The following is a 21,514-nucleotide window of genomic DNA, read 5'->3' as shown; positions in this document are numbered from 1 at the left end:
CTACACTTTAACCCAATGCCAGGTCTCATAGATACTTAGAGCTGCAATCAGTCTTTATAGTTCCTGGTGGCTTAGTTTTTGGTCACAAATATGTACACTTCTTATTAAGGCTCTCCTTTTAATTTGACTCCCTGAAATATTCAATACTCTTAAGTATTTTTTAGCTTTATTTTTACTTTTAGTTTTATTTTTTCAACTTCCAACCTATGCATTGGAAAAGATTATTTTCTTTAGAAGTTACTGTGTTTGATTTTGTTTCTACCATAGGAAGTCAGTGCCTGCCCTGAGATAACATCAGGCAAGCGTCTGTTGTTTGTGGAGCAATGGTTTTGGGTTTTTCAAGATATACATGCTGAATCAACCAGAGTCAATTCTACTATGCAGGTTGCTTTTCCCTATAATATTTTGGAAATTCTTCAGCATTCATAATACAGTAGTTCCCCATCATTTGTGGTTTCACTTTCTGTGCTGTCAGCCATGGTCCAAAAATATTAATGGAAAATTCCAGAAATAATTCATAAATTTTAAGTTGCACACTTATGAATGGTAGTATGAATTGAGTAGTGTGATGAAATCTCATTCTCTCCTGTTCCAGATTGCCTGGGATGTGAATCTTCACTTTTTCCAGTGAATCCCCAGCTGTATACACTACCTGCTTTGTGGCAGTTGAGTGAAATAGAGATAAAATTCACATAATAATTAGTATAGTTTATTTTTATAATTGTTCCACTTTATTATTGTTAATCTCTGAAGATGCCTAATTTGTAAATTAAACTTTATTGTAGATATATATGTATAGGTAAAAAACACTAATAAGTATTTGGTACTATATGTGGTTTCAAGTGCTCACTGGACATATTGGGATATATGCTCTAAAGACAGGGGTCCACTGTATATTGCATTTTGGTCACTAAAGTATAATAAATCCAGGTCATCCAGAAGGCATTACCCCAGTTTTCTTGGTTAGGTGCTAGAGCTTGGAAGGATAGAAATACTTGATCACTTTTGGTTGCTGGCTTTCAGTTTTTGGTGCAGAACATTGGTAGACAAACCTGCCAGATTAAGTCTCTCTCAAGATGCTATATTTTTCTTTCAAATTGTGCTCTTATGAGGGCTGGGATATGGCTTAGTTGGTAGAGTGCTTGCCTCACATGCACAAGGCCCTGGGTTCAATCCACAGTAACACATACACACACACACACACACACACAAATGTGCTCTTAGGAGGTTTGAGTGGATGCATAGTCTGCCAGAAAGTTGATTTTTGATCCCAAAGATCCTTTTATCTTTTAGAGGATTGCCAAGAATAATATGTCTGTATTATGTCAAGAAATTAGTCCACTAACCTGGATATTGCAAATATTTACTACAGAATATCTTCATATTTTTCCATCCTGTTTCTGCTGGCCACCATTTTGTGAGTTGGTGCTGATGCTTGATCAAAAGTGATCTACTTGATGAAAAGTGGCCCTTTTACCCCAGAACCTTTGTCCCTGTAATTGGATGTACATTGATTAGAAATTAATACACTCCAGCCAGCCACAATGAAGTGGTTGCCTCCATCTCTGCTTTTACAAGTCCTAATGTATACCTCTGTAATCACAATTTTTACATTTGTGCTGATTATACACTTACAAGCTTGTTTCTCTGGAGATGGAAGTCCTGTATGAAAGGATACATTTTATTTGTCTTTGAATTTCCAGTGTATTGCACAGTTCCTGGCAGATACCTTGTTGTCACAATACTTGTTAAAGGAATGGATGGTCATGATTCAGACTTATCATTGAAATGAAAGTTCTGTTCTGCAGGAAGCATTGACGTGGTCTTTTTGGCAACATTAGACTTGGAAAACACATAGCCCATTTAACCGCGGATGCTTGAATATTGTGTCCTGGCCACATCCTGGGAATAAATTCTATAGTTTCATTGCTTTAATCATTCTTCTGGGTCAATATCCGGCATGGAGTAACTCCCCACAGGAGTTACTAAGCCCTTTAAAATACCTCATCAACTAAACCATATGCATGGGAGATCTCTTTTAAATGTTCTACAGTCTTCTGGGCTTTATGCAGTGTTTCCTCTCTGACTAATAAAATATTTTTTCTTGGATGCCATTTTTATATTTATATTTTCCCCAGTCTTGAGAGACTTGAGTTGTTTATATCTTATTGTTGCTTATTCTATCTACTCATTTTGCAAGACACTTTGAATCCTTTGGAAAATGAGGTAGGATATGGCTAAATAAATAAAAAGACACTGATATGTCAGGCAGATAATTGGAATTCAAATTGGAGACTTCGATGGAGAGGTAAATAGAAGTTAACTCCTCTACTGATCCACTCTATGATCATGAACAGGTTGCTTAACTCACTATTTCTTTTGCTTTTGTTAGTTGATGTAGATAATTGGAAATTATTTCCTTAAAAACAGTGACTGAAAGATCCCCCTCTCCCCCCAGTAACTTAGAAATGGCACTAAAAATTACCAACAGTCATGCCTCCTCAGCAGTTCTTTCCAACCCCCAAAGAATTGCTAAGGTTTTGTTCTAAGACTTAGGTTCAGGAAGCCTCATTAGGATATTCTTATTACTTCTTGGAAAAATCAGTTAATAAAGCAGCAGGATGTATAACTGATACCAGCAGGAAATCCAGAAGCAACATCAAACTTAGTCTAGACCCTCAAGGGACTCTGGTCAGTGAGGAACAGAGCTTAGAATATGGCTATGTAAGCAGTGGACAGGGCTCTGCACTTAGAATCAGGACACCTGGGCTCATGGGATCTTGAAGATTTTGCTTAATTTTTCCAGTCTTTATTCCTGTAACTATCAAATAGAGCAGATAGAGGGGCTGTAGTTAGAATTAAATCAGACACATTTTGTTCATTCTCTTATTTAATTTCTAACTTTCCAGAAGGAAGTTTACAATGTGCAAAATAGTTTATCAGGAATACATGTTCTTAGAAAGAAATATTGTTTATTTTGACACAAAATACTGCATTGAAAATAATTCAGAAAAATGGATTAGTATGTCTTGATCATCTCTCTGGTTTGGGGAAAGATTTAACATCTATGAGTTTCAGTTTCTTAACCGGCACAATGGGTATATTAATACCAGTACTGTAGGGCTCCTGGGAATATTGGTGGCAGTATACAGAAAACATAAAGCAGAGTAGCTGGCACATACTAAGCACTGAACAAGTAGAAGCTTTCATTTTGCTGTCCTTTCAGCATAACAATATAAATATTATATTATTTGGTGCTAAATTGTCTATGGCCTGTGGATATTGTAGGAGCTCAAAGAGGGTATGTGAACCGACTATATTTGCAATCTAGTTAAAAAGGTCTTTTGGAAGATAGGTGATTTGAGATAGGCCTGGAAAGGTAAGTTAAGTCTTGCTATGGTGGAAAAACAGTAGTATTTATCCAAACTAGTAATCTGGTCATAGATAGTGTAGTCAGGACCACATTTGCATTCTTTTTGGATCTTATATAGTACCTAGCATAGGAGTTACATATTTGTCTGCCTCCCTGTGAGCTCCTAGAAGGAAGAACGGAAATATATTATTTTCATCCTTACATTTCTTGAAGTAGTGGCTCTCCACTCCATCAATATCATGTGGAGAGCTCTTAAGAATCCCATGCTGTGGTCTTACACCAAAACAATTAAATTGGAATCACGGGGTAGGAAGCCTGGGTGTTGGTAATTTTTCAAAATTCCAGGTGTTCCTAACATGAATACAGGATGATAATAAAACATTGCCTTAAAATATCAACTATACATAAGTAGAAGACTTATGTAAGTTGTTGAGATGATTGTGTGGAATAGAATATTCCAGAAAATGCATTAGATTGGGATTAGAAGTTGCAGGTTCTAGCTTCAGCTCTGTCCTGACTACTATATAGGTTGGTCAAATCCTTCAGCCTCCCTGGGCTCTGTATCTTCATCTGCAGTACAGAGAGTTTGCATTCTATGTTTCTCCAAGTCCTGATAGTCTGACATGTAGCCTAGTAGACATTGTCCCACACTCTCTAGTTTGGGAAGCCAGGCCTAGTAGTAGAATAGTGTGGGTGATCTTACTTTCCTTGTAAATATAATTCTTTTCTCCACAAGCCAGCCCCACCCAGACATGCATCAGAGGAACTCATGAAGGATATTTGAAAACAGTTTTCCTCCTCACTCCCCTGAGAAACATCATGACATAATCAATCTGTGTTTATTTTATTTCTAATGAAGTAAATGTGCCTATTTTATTGGAAACACCTTGTGGAAGAAGTCGAGAGCCTCTCCCTTTAGTCTGGCAGCTGAGAGCAAAATTGTCAGCTGTATTCCACCTGTCCTCATAGCAGAGACAGACAAGGCCCCAAATGCTTTCCATAAGTAAACCTTGGTGAAGTTTCCTACGGACTCAGTGCAGATTGGGTCCAAGTTGCTGTTTCAGGTACAGGTAACTCAAACCACATGCCTGATGGTAAATCAAGGCAAATGCATTTCCCCCTAAAGCCAGAAGTAAACAGATGGTACCTTCTCATCTTAGCCATGGACTCTTCTCTCAAACCAGGTAATAGCCAAACCTATAAAGCAGTTGCACATGCTGGTCTTTAAAATCACCATGATCTCAGAATAGGCTAACTAACTCTCCTTTAAAACAGATTAGTCTTTATTTTTAATTTTTTAGATTTCTAAATTTTTTACATTTGTTCTAATTAGTGATACATGACAGTAGAATGCATCTTGACACATTGTACACAGTGGAGCAAAGTTTCTCATTCCTCTGGCTGTACATGGTACAAAGTCACACCAGTAGTGTAATAATCATACATGCATATAGGGTAATAATGTATATCTCATTCTACCATCCTTCCCATCCCCACAGCCTCTCCCCTCAATCCTCTGCACAATCCAAAATTCCTTCATTCTTACAAACCCTACCCCCACTATGGTCTAGCACCTGCTTATCAGAGTAAACATTCGACCTTTGGTTTTGGGGGATTGGCTTATTTCACTTAGCATGATATTTTCTACTTCAATCCGTTTACCTGCAAATGCCATATTTCATTCTTCTTTAAGGATTGAGTAATATTCCATTGTGTATATAGACCACATTTTCTTATCCATTCATCTGTTGAAGGGCATCTAGTTTGGTTCCATAGTTTAGCTATTGTGAATTGAGTTGCTATAAACATTGTTGTAGCTGTGTCACTGTAGTATGCTGATTTTAAGTTTTTTTGGGGTATAAACTGAGGAGTGGGATAGTTGGGTCAAATGGTGGTTCCATTCCACGTTTTCTGAGGAATCTCTATACTGCTTTCCTTAGTGGTTGCACCAATTGGCAGTCCCACCAGCAATGTGTGAGTATGCCTTTTCTCCCATATCCTTGTCAACACTTATTATTGTTTGTATTCTTAATAGCTGCCGTTCTGATTGGCCTGAGATGAAATCTTCAAGTAGTTTTGATTTGCATTTCTCTTTGTTGATTGGTTATATTTCTTCTGTGAAGTGTCTGTTCAGGTCCTTAGCCCATTTATAGATTGGGTTATTTGTGGTTTTTTTTTTTTTTTTGGTGTTAAATTTTTTGAGTTCTTTATATATCCTAGAGATTAATGCTATATCTGAGGTGCATGTGGTAAAGATTTTCTCCCAAACTGTAGGCTCTCTCTTCACATTATTGATTGTTTCTTTTGCTGAGAAGAAGCTTTTCGCTTGAATCCATCCCGTTTATTGATTCTTGATTTTACTTCCTACACTTTAGGGGTCTTACTAAGAAAGTCAGATCGTAGGCCAACATGGTGAAGATGTGGGCCTACTTTTTATTCTAGGCACAGGGTCTCAATTCTAGTGCTTAAGTCTTTGATCCACTTTGAGTTGATTTTTGTTCAGTGTGAGAGATAGAAGTTTAATTTCAGTTTTTTTACCTATGGATTTCCAGTTTTCTCAAGCACCATTTGTTGAAGAGGCTATCTTTTCTCCAGTGCATGTTTTTGGCACCTTTGTCTAATATAAGGTAATTGTAATTTTGTGGGTTAGTCTCTGTGTCCTCTGTTTTGTACCATTGGTCTACCAATCTGTTTTAGTGCCAATACCATGCCATTTTTGTTACTATTGCTCTGTAGTATAGTTTAAGTTCTGGTATTGTGATGCCCCCTGCTTCACTCTTCTTGCTAAGAATTGCTTCGGCTATTCTAGGTCTCATATTTTTCCAAATGAATTTCATGATTGCCTTTTCTAGTTCTATGAAGAATATCATTGGGGTTTTAATAGGAATTGCATTAAATCTATATAACAGTTCTGGTAGTATGGCCATTTTTACAATATTAATTCTGCCTATCCAAGAGCATGGGAGATCTTTCCATATTCTAAGGTCTTCTTCAATTTCTTTAGTGTTCTGTAGTTTTCATTTGTAGAGGCTTTTCACTTCTTTTGTTGGATTGATTCCCAAGTTTTTTTTTTTAGGCTATTATGAATAGAGTAGATTTCCTAATTTCTCTTGCAATGGATTCATCACTATATATAGAAATGCAGTTGATTTATGGGCATTGATTTTATATCCTGTTACTTTGCTGAATTCATTTATTAGTTCTAAAAGTTTTATGGTGGAATTTTTTGGATTTTCTAAATATAGAATCGTGTCTTCCACAAATAATGATAGTTTTGAGTTCTTCTTTTCCTATTCATATACCTTTAATTTCTTTCATCTGTCTGATTGTTCTGGCTAGACTTTCAAGAACTATGTTAAATAGAAGTGGTGAAAGAGGGCATCCTTGTCTTGTTTCAGTTTTGAGAGGAAATGCTTTTAATTTTTCTCCACTTAGAATGATGTTGGCTTTGGACTTACCACAGATAGCTTTCATGATGTTGAGGTATGTCCCTACTATCCCTAGTTTTACTAGTGTTTTGAACATGTATTTTGTTAAATGCTTTTTCTGCAACTATTAAGATAATCATAGATTCTTGTCTTTAAGGCTATTGATGTGATATATTACATTTATTGATTTCAATATGTTGGACCAACCTTGCATCCCTGGGATGAACCAGTCTTGATCATGGTGCAGTATCTTTTTAATATGTATCTGTATGTGATTTTCCAGAATTTTATTGAGAATTTTTGCATGTATGTTCATCAGGGATATTGGTCTGAAGTTTTCTTTCTTTGATGTGTCTTTGTCTGGTTTTGGTATCAGAGTGATACTAGTCTCATAGAGTGAGTTTGGAAGGGTTCCCTTCTTTTCTATTTCATGGAAAAATTTGAGGACTATTGGTGTTAATTCTTTTTTGAAGATCTTGTAGAATTTGGCTGAGAATCCATCTGGTCCTGGATGCACACCTGTAATCCCAGTGAATCAGGAGGCTGAGGCAGGAGTATTCCAAGTTCAAGGTCAGCCTCATTGCTTGAAATTGACACGTTTAAATTGTGTATATCTTCCTGATTCAGGTTGGGTAGATTATATAATCTAATGTCTCTAGAAATTTGTGGATGTCTTCAAGATTTTCTATTTTATTCAAGTATAAATTTTCAAAATAGTTTCTAATTATCTTATGTACTTCAGATGTGTCTGTTGTGATATTTTCTTTTTTTATCACAAATTTTAGTAATTTGAGTTTTCTCCCTCTTTCTCTTCATTAGTGTAACTAAAGATTTATCAATTTTATTTATTTTTCAAAGAACCAACTTTTTTTTTTTTTCTTTTTGTGGTGCTGGGGATTGAACTCAGGGCCTTGTGCATGCGAGGCAAGCACTCTACCAACTGAGCTATATCCCAGCCCCTCAACTTTTCATTTTGTCAATTTTTTTAATTGTTTCTTTTATTTCAATTTCATTGATTTCAGCTCTGATTTTCATTATATCCTGTCATCTACTATTTTTGATGTTAATGTGTTCTTCCTTTTCTAGGGCTTTGAGATGTAATGTTAGGTCATTTACTTGTTGACTTTTAATGTGTGAGCTCAATGCAATGAACTTTCTTGTTAGTACTGCCTTCATAGAGATTTTTATGTTTTATTGGTGTTCTCATTAACCTCTAAGTATTTTTTATTTCATCCCTGATTTCTTCTGCTATGCATTTGTCATTCAATAGCATTCTATTTAGTCTCCAGGTGTTGGAGTAGCTTGTATTTTTTATTTTATTGTTGATTTATAGTTTAATTCCATTATGATATGATAGAATACAGGGTAGTATTTCTAGTGGGTTTTTTTTTTTGTAATTTGTTAAGAGTTTCTTTGTGGCATACCATGTGGTCTATTAGAGAAGGATCCATGTGCTGCTGAGAAGAAAGTGTACTCGCTAGATGATGGATGAAATACTCTAAGTCTGTTAAGTATAAATTATTGATTATATTATTTAGTTCTATAGTTTGTTTAGTTTTTGTTTGGAAGATATATTCAGTGGTGAGAGAGGTGTGTAAAGCACTCAGTATTATTGTTGTGGTCTATTTGATTCTTGAAATTGAGAAGGGTTTGTTTGATGAATATATCCCTCCTGACTAACTTTAGCTTGAAGTCTACTTTATCTGATATGAGGATAGAAACCCCTGCTTGTTTATGCAATCCATGTGAGCAATATGTTTTTTCCCAAACTTTCACCTTCAGTCTGTGGATGTCATTTCCTAGAAGTGAATCTCTTAAAGACAGCTTATTGTTGGGTCTTTTAAAAAAAATCCAATCTGCCAGTGTATGTCTTTTGAAAGATGAGTTTAAGCCATTAACATTCATAATTATTATTGAGATATGATTTGTATTCCCAGTCATTTTATTTTATTTTTGGTTTTTTACTTGACTTAGTTTCTCCTTTGATTGACCTTTCCATTAGTGTAGTTCCTTCCTTTGCTGGTTTTCATTGTTTTTTTTTTTGTTGTTGTTGTTGTTGTTGTTTGTTTGTTTGTTTTAACTACTTTCCTCCTCATGGAATATTTTGCTGAGGATGTTCTGTGTTGCAAAGTTTCTAGTTGTGAATTCTTTGAAACTTTGTTTATTATGGAATGTTTTTATTTTATTTTCAAATATGAAGCTTAATTTTGCTGTGTATAAAATTCTCAGTTGGCACCCATTTTCTTTCAGATATTGATATATGTATGGTATTCTAGGACCTCCTGGCATTGAGGATCTGGGTTGAGAAATCAGCTGAAACCTAAACTGGTTTCCCCCTATATATTATTTGATTTTTTGCTCTTGCCGCCTTTAAAATTCTATCCTAATTTGGTATGTTAGTCATTCTCATTATAATGTGCTTTAGCATGGGTCTGCTGTAATTTTGTACATTTGGAATATTGTAAGCCTCTTGTAGCTAATTTTCCATTTCATTTTTTTTAGATTTGGGAATTTTTCTGATATTATGTCATTGAAAATATTGTGCATTCCTTTGGTTTATATCTCCACACCTTCATCTATTTTGATAACTGTTAAATTTGGTATTTCCATATTATCCCACTTTTCTTGGAAGTTCTGTTCATGGTTTCTTACCATCCTCTCTGTGCAGCTGACTTTATTTTCAAGAGTATATATTTTGTCTTCACTGCCTGAGATTCTGTCTTTTCTAAGTTGTCTGGTCTGTCGGTGATACTTTCCATTGAATTTTTAATTTAGTTTATTGTTCCCTTCATTTCAAGAATTTCTGATTGATTCTTTTTATTTGGAAGATCAGTCTAACTATGTACCTTATAAACTCCTTCTCTGACATTTCTTCTCTGAGTTGTCTACGGATTCTATGTCATAACATCTTAGTTTTTTTTAAGGTGCTTTGTTCCCTTGTTTTTTCATTTTGTTTGTGTGTCTTCCCATCCAGTTGTATGGATCTGTGGCAGTACAGTTTCTACCCTGTAGTCTTACAGTGTACCTAAAGGTTTCCAGTATCTGTTGACTTTCAAAAATGTTCTCAGCTTTCCTTCTCTGCTGATAGGTGGGGTTGTCTGAAGTTTGATGGTAGCTCCAGTCTCGCAGGTGCTGGATTGGTTGGAAGGGTGAGCGGATAGTATGATGCTCTCATACCCTCTTCCAGTCTTCCCATCCATTTTAGCCAGCATAAGTGCATACATAATCCATGCACTTAAGGGCTTACTGAACTGGACAGGCCCAAGTTTTCTCCAACCTGTGCTTCCCCAGAGGAACTGCCCCTAGTCTCTGGCTTTCCAAAGACTTGCCAGATCCAGACTGGCCTATGCAAACCCAGCTGCAATCTGTAGGACCTGGGCTTTAGCTTCCCCAGGCTCTGCCTTGCTGCAGTTCCAAGATATCAATGCCATTTCATCTTGCAGAGAGACTACCAGGTATGTGCTCACACAAAGGAGCGACCCTGCAAAGATGCAGCCAGATGGTGGCCACTAGCACACCCAGCAGAAAGACCTTAGGTGCAACCAGACCTGAAGGTACCCCCACAATATGTCTCCAGGCCCTGGCCCATGTCCCCAGACTGAAGTAGCCATGCCCCATAATGGCAGCATTAGCATCAGCAAACCTGCAGGCCCTGGCCCGTGTCTCAAGATGGTGGTAGCCTCCTGTGGATACTGTGACAATGGATTTCCAGGTAGCAGGAGGCAGGCAATCTGCTGGCAGTATGCAGGCTAATGGCGAGTGACTGGCAGGTGGGCCGCAGCTGCTGGTGATGGGTAGGTGAAAGGCGGTCCATGGGCAGGCAAGAGGCAGGCAAATGGGCAAATGGTGGTTGATAGGCTGTGATCAGTGAGTGATCTGCGCTCAAAAGGTGGAGATATGCTTGAAGATGGTGGGTGATTTCTGCAGATAAATGGGGTATAAACAGCAGAGGATCCATGGGTAGCAACCATGCCGCACAGAGAAACTGAATCCTGTATCATGGAATGAAAAGGAATGCCGTCTCCCTCTAGTTCACCATCTTGGATCTCCCCAGTTAGAATTTTTTAATTCCTAGCAGACAACTGAGAGAACTGGAACTTAGAAGGAAGATAGAGCACACACGGGGAATTACACTCAGCATACGGGTTTCTCAGTCTAAGCTTGAAGCCAAGAGGAAGAGCATGGAGAGCTCCCATGTCCTGATCTTCAAGCTCTTTCCTGGGCTCTGAAATAGGCTTTAAAAAGTCACATTAAGTAGAGCTGGGACCCATGCTGGCTTGCTTCATATTTATGTCAGTACTAAGGACGAGCCTTACCCAGTAGGTGGGCCGTCGAGGCAGCCATCCTGAGAAAAGGGCATCCTAAAAGCAAAATTAGATTCTCTAGACTCCTTTAGAAAACAGTCCCTTGTCACTGGGCACGGTGGTGCACACCTGTAATCCCAGTGAATCAGGAGGCTGAGGCAGGAGTATTCCAAGTTCAAGGTCAGCCTCAGCAACCTAGCAAGGCCCTAAGCAACCTTAGTGAGACCTTGTATCAACATAAAAAATAAACAGGACTGAGGATGTGGCTCAATGGTAAAGTTACCCTGGTTCAATCCCCAGTACCAAAAAACACACCACAGAACAAAAAAGGAAAACCAAACCTATTATCTTATGATACAGCCTTCGGGTGACTTATAAATAACATGTTCTATTTGATTCCCCAACTGAGCTTTGGCTTAGCATGATGCTATGGAAGGCGCTCAGGCTCTGGAACCGGATTGGAGTCACATGCTTCCTGCTCTAGTTGATTGCTTCTTTATCTAACACCAACAAGTTAACGTTCTCAGCTTCCTCATCTGCAAAATGAGAAGAATGATATCATAGCAAGGAACTTTTGCAAGGATTGGCTCATATATTTAAATAATTAAATGAATGGTCTCAGAAGTCAGGCTTTGAACACCTCTTTACCAATTCCAGCTCCATTGGCCTTGGGCAAGTTAATTCTTCTCTCCCTGCCTCAGTTTTCTTTTCATCTACACAATGGTGATGATAACAGGACCCACTTCGTGGAGTTGTTGTGACAGTCAAAGGAGCTGTTATTTGGAAAGCTCTCAGAATAGTAGTTGGTACAGAGTAAGCACTCAATAAAAGGTAGAGGAAGAGTTAACATTTACTGAACATTAAAATTCTTAGTAGAGTGGCTGTGTACTACACATGCCCAACGACTGCTGGTTATTATGACTACTAGGACTACTATCCCCTTTAGCTAAGAGAAGGATGTCTGTCTATATCTCTCATTTCCTCTTTCTTGACCTCCTGGTATGATTCAGAAATGATTCGTCCAAAGTGGTCATCCTGTCCCTGAGGGAGGAGGAAGAGAAGATATGAAACCAAACAAACAGAGTAAGGACATCAGGCTGGCAGCCCAGGCCCTATGGGAGAGCCCAAGCCTAGGATAAACTGACTCTCCAAGAGTAAGAGAAACCGCAGCAGCAATCACTTTCCATGGACTCTCCCTGAGTCATGCTAAGTCATATTTCTTGGATTCAATCCCGCGGAGAAAGACATTTCTCTGAAAACCAAGAATGCATGGTTAGAGTTGCAGGCTCTGTGCTCAGACTAAAATCCTCTGATAGGATTTCCTGGGTCAGGGGGAGCTGAGGGTTCTGGATTTCAGGTAGGTTCCAAGTCCCTCTGGGAATCACTAAAAATTCTCAATTTTCTGGGGTTAAATTGGGAGGCAACTGAATAGTCTCATGTTAGCTTTTAGCATAGTTGCTATTCTTTTATCTAAAATTAGTCCCTATCTTATTAATACATATAAATGATCTTGGTATACATTCATTTGTTCTATAAATATCAGAGGGCCTACCCTGTACTAATCACAGTGCTAGGGAATACCCTCAATGAGGATTTCAATGAAGTCCTAAATAATTACTATGCAATATTTTAAGTATATAATGTAAGTGGGTTCAGTCTGATGGGGGTAGAGTAAATGGGAAGGTCACACAGGCTTCATAGAGAAAAGGATATTACCTTAGGAACTGTCCTTCCTGAGGTAAAATTCTACCTCTGCTAATTTCTCTATCATCTTGGACATCTGCGATGTGGTTTCCATTAGTAAAATTAAGTAAAATTAAGACAATAGCTTCACCATTAGTAAAATTAAGATAAAGTGCTATTATCATTTAAAAAATTGAATTATATGTGTGGCCTGAATGAGATAATACATGTAGAATCTATGGCAGGAACATAATGAACAAATGGCTATCATTTTTAGTAGTGAAAGTCAGCATGTGCCTAAAAATTCCATGTCTTGATAACAGTTACCGCTTTCTCAGGGAATCTTCTCTGATCTCCCTCACTAGGTAAAACCTCTTTATTTCTACTATTCTTATTGCACATTTCTCTCCCCTTTGGGGAACTTAACACATTTGCCATGTAATTAAACAGTGTCAATAATAGCCTACCTTTCTAGATGGTAAGCTCCATGAAGGCAGAGCACCTATATTTATTCATCATGATGTCCTTACTGCCTAGCATATAATAGACACTCAAAAATACTTTAAATAAATGATTTAAAATAAATTCTGACATTTAATTCAACCCACAATTTGCACCTACTGGAGGAGAATAAGCTGAGGGTATTGAGGAAAGATAAAGGAAAAACTGCTGTTGAGTTATAAAGTTATCAAAAGCAGACATGATGTTGAGTGGTGTGGACTGCAGAATAGACTGAAGAACAGGCCCAGAGAGTATGAAAATTGAATGGTGCTATAATGCAAGGTGCACAGAATGGACCTCATTATGAGACCAATAGAATGTAAATGGGGCTGGCCCAATGAAAAAATTACCCTAAAACTTAGATGTCTTAAAACACGAAGAGTTTTTGTGATCGTGGGTTAGTTGAGTCTTCTGCTCTGGGTCTCTCACAAGTCTGAATGCAATGGACTAAAAGCTACATTCCTCCCAAATCCATATGTTGAAAAACTAACCCTCAAGGTGATATTAGGAAGGGGGGCCTTGGGAGGTGATTAGATCATGAGGCCAAAGCTCTCATGAATGAGACTGGTGACATTGGAGCCCCAAAGAGCAATAGAGTTCATTCCACAATATGAGGAAATAGCAAGAACCCTCTATCAATAAGAGTAGGCCCTTACCAGATGCCAAATTTGCCACATCTATACCATGGACATCTGAGCCTCCAGAACGATGAGAAATAAATTTCTGTTGTTTACAAGATATCCAGTTTGGGTATTTATTATATCATCTTGAATGGATTAAGACATTGTTTCATCTGGAAGACTTGACTGTAGAAGTATCCATCTCCAAGCTCCTCATGAGCCATTGAACTGAAGGCCTTTGTTCCTTAACAGTGGATGACCAGATGCCTCCTTTGGTTCTTAGCAGTGTGGGTCTCTTTTTAGAGTAGTTCACAGTATGGTAGCCGGTTTCATCAGAGTAAGTGAAAAAGCCAAATATTGCAAGTGAGGGAGTAAGATCAAGACAGACATCATTGCCTTTTGTAACCTAGAATTGGAAGTGACATCTTATCATTTTTTACTGTATTCTATTAGTTAGATGCAAAGTTCTAGATTTAGAGCACATTCAACTGGAGGGGATTGTGTAGAAGATGGAAATCACCTGGGGCCACTTCAGCTATTGACTACTATAGATTATGATTATTGTTGCCAGTTAGAACTGGAGAGATGAGCAGAACTGTTGAGTTTATATTTCAAGGATCATAAATTGTATTATTACTGATTAGTAGGAATCACAGATAAGGCAAACTTGGAGAATATAGCTCCTTATCTTGCACATGGTTGAAATTCAGATGAAAGGGAAACTGCTAAAATAGAGCATAACTTTCTGCCTGAATCCTGGCTTAGGAAGTCCCTCTCAAGCAGGGAGAGTAACTATGATAAAGATAGAAACAGATTCAGAGAACAAAGGCATTATCTTCAGGATTTTGTGCATTCATACAACTCATGCTCTAAGATCAGGGATAAAAAATAAGAACAAATTTCCTTGTTTCCAGCCTTCACAAGATTCCTACTATACTCCAATGCTCACCAATTCCATGGCCATTTCTCAGGCTCTCCTGAAAGTCAAGAGGAGTGTATATCCAAACAAATCATCATTTCTTGCTCCCCTAAGGTAGTATTCCTACAGTCTGTCTTAGTCTGTTTGGGCTACTATAACAAAATGCCATAAATATGTTAGTTTATAAACAAAAATTTATTCCTCACAGTTCTGGAATCTATAAAGTCCAAGATCAGGGTGCCACAATATATGGTGAAGACCTCTCTTGTTCTTAGGCAGATTTCTTTCTGGTTCTTCAAACAGTAGAAAAGAATAGTTAACTCTTTGGGGGTCCTCTTTATAATCCCATTCATGAAGGCAAATCCCTAATCATCTTCCAAAGGCCCCATCTCTTTCAATTCATCACTTTAGGATTAGGATTTCAACAAAATGAATTCTGGGGACACACAAATTCTCAACTAAACATATGCTGATTAGAAACACAAGAATGTAGCCAAGATAGGCCAAAAACTAAATAAGATCACCCAATATAGCAGAAAACTCTTGGAAAAAAACACTGTTGGTTCAATGGCAGCCTTTCCTACATTGATTTTTTTCATTCTGTGGAAAGGAATTATGTATATAAATCTTTCTTCCCTAGCAACACTGTGGCTTCCCAGTGTTATCAGAGCTGAAACTGGTTCAGATGAAATTGTGTGCATTGTAGTATGTGGGAGAGAATTGTAAACGGACATCAAAGAAGGAATTTAGAATGGTTATAAGAAAATTGCGCTTCCTCCCTTTGGCTGCCAATTGATACACTGGCCCAATCCAGAGCACATGGATTAAACTCTGGATGATGAGCTTGGGGATGAAGGGCTGTACTCTGGCTTCTGTGATGAGTGGGTAGCCTGCAGGTTTTGAGAAGAAGTGAAGTGAGACCAGATTTATGGTTCATCTCACAAATAGTGGAGGATCAGCTGAATCAAAGAGAAAAAACAATCTGAAAGGTGTGCCTCCTACTTTTGAGCTTGCAACAATTCCATTTGTATTTTTCACAAGGGATTGGAATTCAGAACTTGAATGCTGGTCCCATCATAGAGTAGGCCTTTGGCTCTCTCTCAGTATAGAGAAAACTAACACCTGGGTTCTTAAGACGCCCTGGATTCATCTACACCCTTTGCACTTCAATATCCTTATGGAAGTCTCTGAAGCACTTAAGGATGAGAGTGTGTATGGGGGGAGCAATTAGGAGCTCTGGGATCTCCTTTTAGCTTTGCATCTGTTTACACTGAAATTTTGGACAAGCGATTTAACCATTTTTGTGATTTTAGTGATTTCTCACTCTGTAAAATAGGAAATTTAGTATCTATCCTGCTTACCTCACAGTTACTATGAAGATTAAATATTGACATGATTGGTAAAAGCTACTTTACAAAATACAGTATGTGAGCAATACTTTACCTCATAGTATTCATTTCATTGGTTGCTTATTTATCCATTTATATGTCTAACCATTTATTAATATTATATCATTTGCTTGGTTTCCTACCCTTTTAACTGGCATTTATTTTCTTTTTACTCTTACTTTCACGCCTGTTTTTTTTTGTTTGTTTGTTTCTAGTCTTCCTTATGTATTTCTTTTAGTCATTAACTCTTTGTCCTCTTTCCCCTCAGTCTTTCCTACTGTTTGTCCTGATGTCCTGGTCCATTTCTGCTGCCAACTCCTTTACTGTGTCCTACTTTCACCTCATTTCTTCTCAATGCACTATTCCATCCTAAGTTAGCCTCAGGCTCATCCTTTTTAAAAAAATTTTTTTTATTTGTTTTAATTAGTTATACATGACAGTAGAATGCACTTATATACTTTGATATGTCATACATAGATGGGATATAGTTTCTCATTTTTATGAGTGTACATATTGTAGAATCACATTGGTCATACAGTCACATATATACATACAGTAATAATGTCTGTTTCATTCTACTATCTTTCTTATCCCCACATCCCCTGCCTTCCCCTCAGAGGCTCATCCTTAATGTAGGACACATCATTGAAGAATTCTGTCCTTAACATCATGATGATAAGTTGAGCGTCATGTTTCTTTATCTGAGGAAATGAGTGTAGACACTAACCAATTATGATGTGCTGTGATTTTATGTATCTCTCCCACCTTTTTTTGGCTGATGGTAAGTACTACCTTAACTGTGTTTACTGAAAATTCAGGTGTAATAAATAATAGTAAATACGGTGGGAAACATAATACGTAAGTACCATTGAATTGATTTAATTATAAAAAATATGCCCTTTAAATAGTTTGAGACTCAAATCCCAAGATTTCACAGACAGAATTAAAAGCCTGTCCTGTATGCATTACATCCTTTTTAAATATTTTTTTTAGTTTTAAGTGAACACAATATCTTTATTTTACATTTATGTGGTGCTGAGGATTGAACTCAGTGCCTCAAGCATGCTAGAAGAGCACTCTAACCACTGAGCCACAACCCCAGCCCCTACATCCTTTTTATACGCTCTAAAATTATTACTTTTGTGATGGACCAGAAAACACGACACGTGAGGGAATAGGATCAGTGCCTATACAGCTGAATCAATGACCCTGAGAGAACTCAAGACTAAGTCAGGAGGACTGATTTATTTCTAGGACTGTGAATGGACCAAGGAGGATGATCTCAAGTGATAATCTGTTTATCTTTTCACAGGACTAGGGTTACCAGATTTATAAAAGTACAGATTCTAGAGAATCTAGAATTTAGTTAGTTAAATTCTAGGCTAAATATGAATTTTAGATAAAATAATAAATTATTTTATTTATTTTAGTATAAGTGTGTCAAATGCAATATTTGATACATATGTCTATTTAAAATTATTTACCTGAAATTAAAGTTTAACTAGGCAACCAGTATTCAGGCAACTTTACACAAAGCTACAAATCATTTTACCTTTTCTGCTACCATAATGCTTATTTTCCTGTGCAGTATAATTACTTTTTACCATATTTCCAAAGCCCTTAAAATCACATAATAAGACTCAGGTTTTCTAATTATGATTTTTAAATCTTGGTACAATTTAAGAAAATACTGATAAATGTGACTACATTAAAAAAAAAAAAACAAGAGCATTTTAAGTGGCAAAACTACCATAACTAAAGTCAAAAGACAAATGACAAACTGAAAGAAAATATTAAAGAATATATCACCAATAATGGCCTTAGTATATATACTTAATTTATAAAGAACTTTTGAAAATTGAGGAAAAACACAAAATATTATGGAAAATGGGTAAAATATGCAGACAAGTCACAAAAAAAGATAATTCATTTCCCTTTATTAATTAATACTAATTCTAGCAATTTACTCTGAAACTATAATTTTGACAACATGAAAATACATATATGCACAAGGTTATTCAATGCAGCATTGTTTATAACTATGAAATATAGAAAAATACCAAAATACCTGAGCATAGAGGATTGGTTGAAAGGTCCATTGCATATATAGCTACAAATTGATATGCAGTAATTTCCAATACAAGTAAAAAGATCAAAGAGCATATACAGTATGTTACTTTTTGTGTGATAATGAAGGAAATAGTTCTTAGTTTGTAAAACATATTCAAAAATTAAATCAAAAAAAGGAAAGAAAAGAAAAAAAACTAAACATAAAAGCAGAAAGAAAAAATAAATCCAATTGTATTTCAAAGAACATGATAACCATATTGAAGAGGAAGGAAGGCAAGTTTGGAGGGAGTGAGGGAGAAACAAATATGAGGAAAATTTTTTTTAACCAAATTCTCTGTTTTGGTCAAGGTTAGACATGAGGTGTGAAGGGAGAGTTACAAACAAGTCTTGAACTCTTTTTTAGTACTTTTTAATTTCAGTTATAATTTTGGTTATAGAAACATGGGCAAAAAAGTTTCCAAAACTATTTTAGATGTATTGTAGGATTGAGCAAATGAGTAAATGATCTGATGCTGAAGGGAGTCAGGGTTCTCATTATGGAAGAAGAGATATATAAATTTATCATGAAAGAAGGCAAGGAAGAGCCCCATGGGCATGGATTGGAATTGGAGACATCAGTGTGAACTAAATGTTTCTAAATTACATATATTCATGTGACAAACACATGTGAACATACAAGTTCATGTGTGTTTCTGTTGGTATTTGTGTTAAATGTATGTCTGTATATATAGTTTTATACATGGTAATATACAAGGACCAAAATCAAAGAGACCCAACTGAAATGGTTGCACCTAAGCTTCAAATCTTGTTCTCTAATACCATTCCCTACTAAAAGAAATCAAGGGTTTTGGAGAAATGGCTGATATCTGAGATGAGGTAAAGTGGGTAAAAGATGAGCCTAGAACATTTTTTATGCTTTAGAAAATTAAAAAGTACTTTAAAAATGATGAGGTCATGTCACAAATACCAAAGTGCTAAGTAGAAAAAATTTCTGTTGACCAAATCTGGGATAATTTGAAGACCAAAACAATTAAGTACAGAGATAAATTGTAAGCCATTGGAAAAAAAATTCAAATAGATAAATTAAATGATGGAGAACGGAACATTCTTTCTTACCATAACACAGCATGCTGATGGCTAACTTGTGAGTGTTGAGAGCACATGGGAACTGGAAAATTATCATTTTGCAACCATCACAGTAAACATTGCCTCAGGTAAGAAACATTAATAATAGCTGAATGTAGGGGGAAGTTCTGATGAAGGGAAGAATATTTGCATGGCCTTAAAGTATAGCTCCACAGATTGCATATAGCTGTGAGGAAGAAAAAAACAATTAGATACTAGATAATTTGAACAACATCTTGATGGGGTAATCAAAATCAGCATCAGCACTGATGTAGATTGAAATACTGTGCCTCTATATTATACCCCAAAAGGGAACAACATAACCTATGGAGTATTCTGGGCAAGAATACACATCCTAAACCTAACTATAAAGAAACATTAAAAAAAAAAAAGGAACATTCTGTTAACAAAAAAGAAAGGGTATGTATGAAGACAAACAACAATAAGTGTTGGCAAGAATGTGGGGGAAAAGGTACACTTATACATTGCTGGTGGGACTGCAAATTGGTGCAGCCATATGGAAAGCAGTATGGAGACTCCTTGAAATCTGGGAATGGAACCACCATTTGACCCAGCTATCCCTCTCCTCAGTCTATACTCCAAAGACTTAAAAACAGCATACTGCAGGGACACAGCCACATCAATGTTTATAGCAGCACAATTCACAATAGCTAAACTGTGGAGCCAACCTAGATGCCCCTCAGTGGATGAATAGATAAAAAAAATGTGGCATATATACACAATGGAATTTTACTCACCATTAAAAGAGTATAAAATCATGGCATTTGCAGGTAAATGGATGGCGTTGGAGAAGATAATGCTAAGTGAAGTTAGCCAATCCCCCTACAAAAAAGTGCCGAATGTTTTCTCTGATATAAAGAGGCTGACTCATAGTGGGGTAGGGAGGGGGAGCATGGGAGGAATAGATGAATTCTAGATAGGGCAGAGGGGTGGGAAGGAAAGGGAGGGGGAGGGGATTAGCAAGGATGGTGGAACTTAATGGACATCATTATACAAAGTACATGTATGAAGACATGAATTGGTGTCAACATACTTTATATACAACCACAGATATGAACAATTGTGCTGTAAATAAGAATTTTAATGTATTCTGCTGTCATTTATTTTTTAAAAAATCAATAATAAAAAAAGAAAGGCGAATTTATTCTTAAAAAATATAAAGAAAAGCTTTGGAAAAATGTTCAGATCACATAGCTAAATGCAATACCTGCCTCTAGACTGGATCCTGAACTAGGAAAAAAATGTCATATAGCTCATTGTGTCAGCTTTGGTTACTGCAACCAATACCTAAGATAAATCAACTTTTAAGGTGCAAAGTTTTATTTTGGCTTATGGTTTCAGACATTTCAACCAATGGATACTTGGCATACTGACATTATCACCACGATCCTAACTATGATACGTTGTACAGGTGAGAAAAAACAAGGCTAAGAGATATTAGAAAAAATTATGTAGTATCATAAACATACCACATATAGTTTTTTCTTGCTTCCTCACTTAAGAATATAATAAAGGCTAGGGATAATATTGTATTTTTGTCAAGATGATAAAATTAAAACTATAATTTAATGATTTTTAATTTAATTTCTTGGGTTTACAAACCATGATTGCTTATAGCCTCCAGGTAGAATTTCCTAACTTTTCATCAGAAGTTGGAAATTATACAACAGAGACATAACTAAATCCAGAAGCCTGGATTCCATCCTTGACTTTGTAGTTTACAAGTTGTAAAATGGTACCTCACAGGGCTGTTTGGGGGTTAAATGAGATAACTATAATAAGCACACACATCTGTATTACAATTTCATTTGGGTCTCTACATGCCCCAACTTTGCCCTTACTGAAGCAATCCCTTAGCTCATTAAAAACAAAACAAACTTAAACAACCAGTTCTATGAAAGCAAAGACCTCAGTGAGATTGGGACTCCCACTGCTTCCTTCATCACCATGGCCAGAATGTTCCTTTCCTATTAGTCAACTGTAATTGGGTCAAGAATTGTAAAGTAGAATAAAGAATAAAGGGGCAGAAGCTTCGAAGCAATTTCCTCTGAGGTTTACAGTTATAAACCCAGTGTGTTCAGT

This window comes from Marmota flaviventris, chromosome 2 (assembly GCF_047511675.1).
Source record: "Marmota flaviventris isolate mMarFla1 chromosome 2, mMarFla1.hap1, whole genome shotgun sequence".
NCBI classification, from domain to species: domain Eukaryota; kingdom Metazoa; phylum Chordata; class Mammalia; order Rodentia; family Sciuridae; genus Marmota; species Marmota flaviventris.
This window is presented reverse-complemented; position numbering follows the sequence as displayed.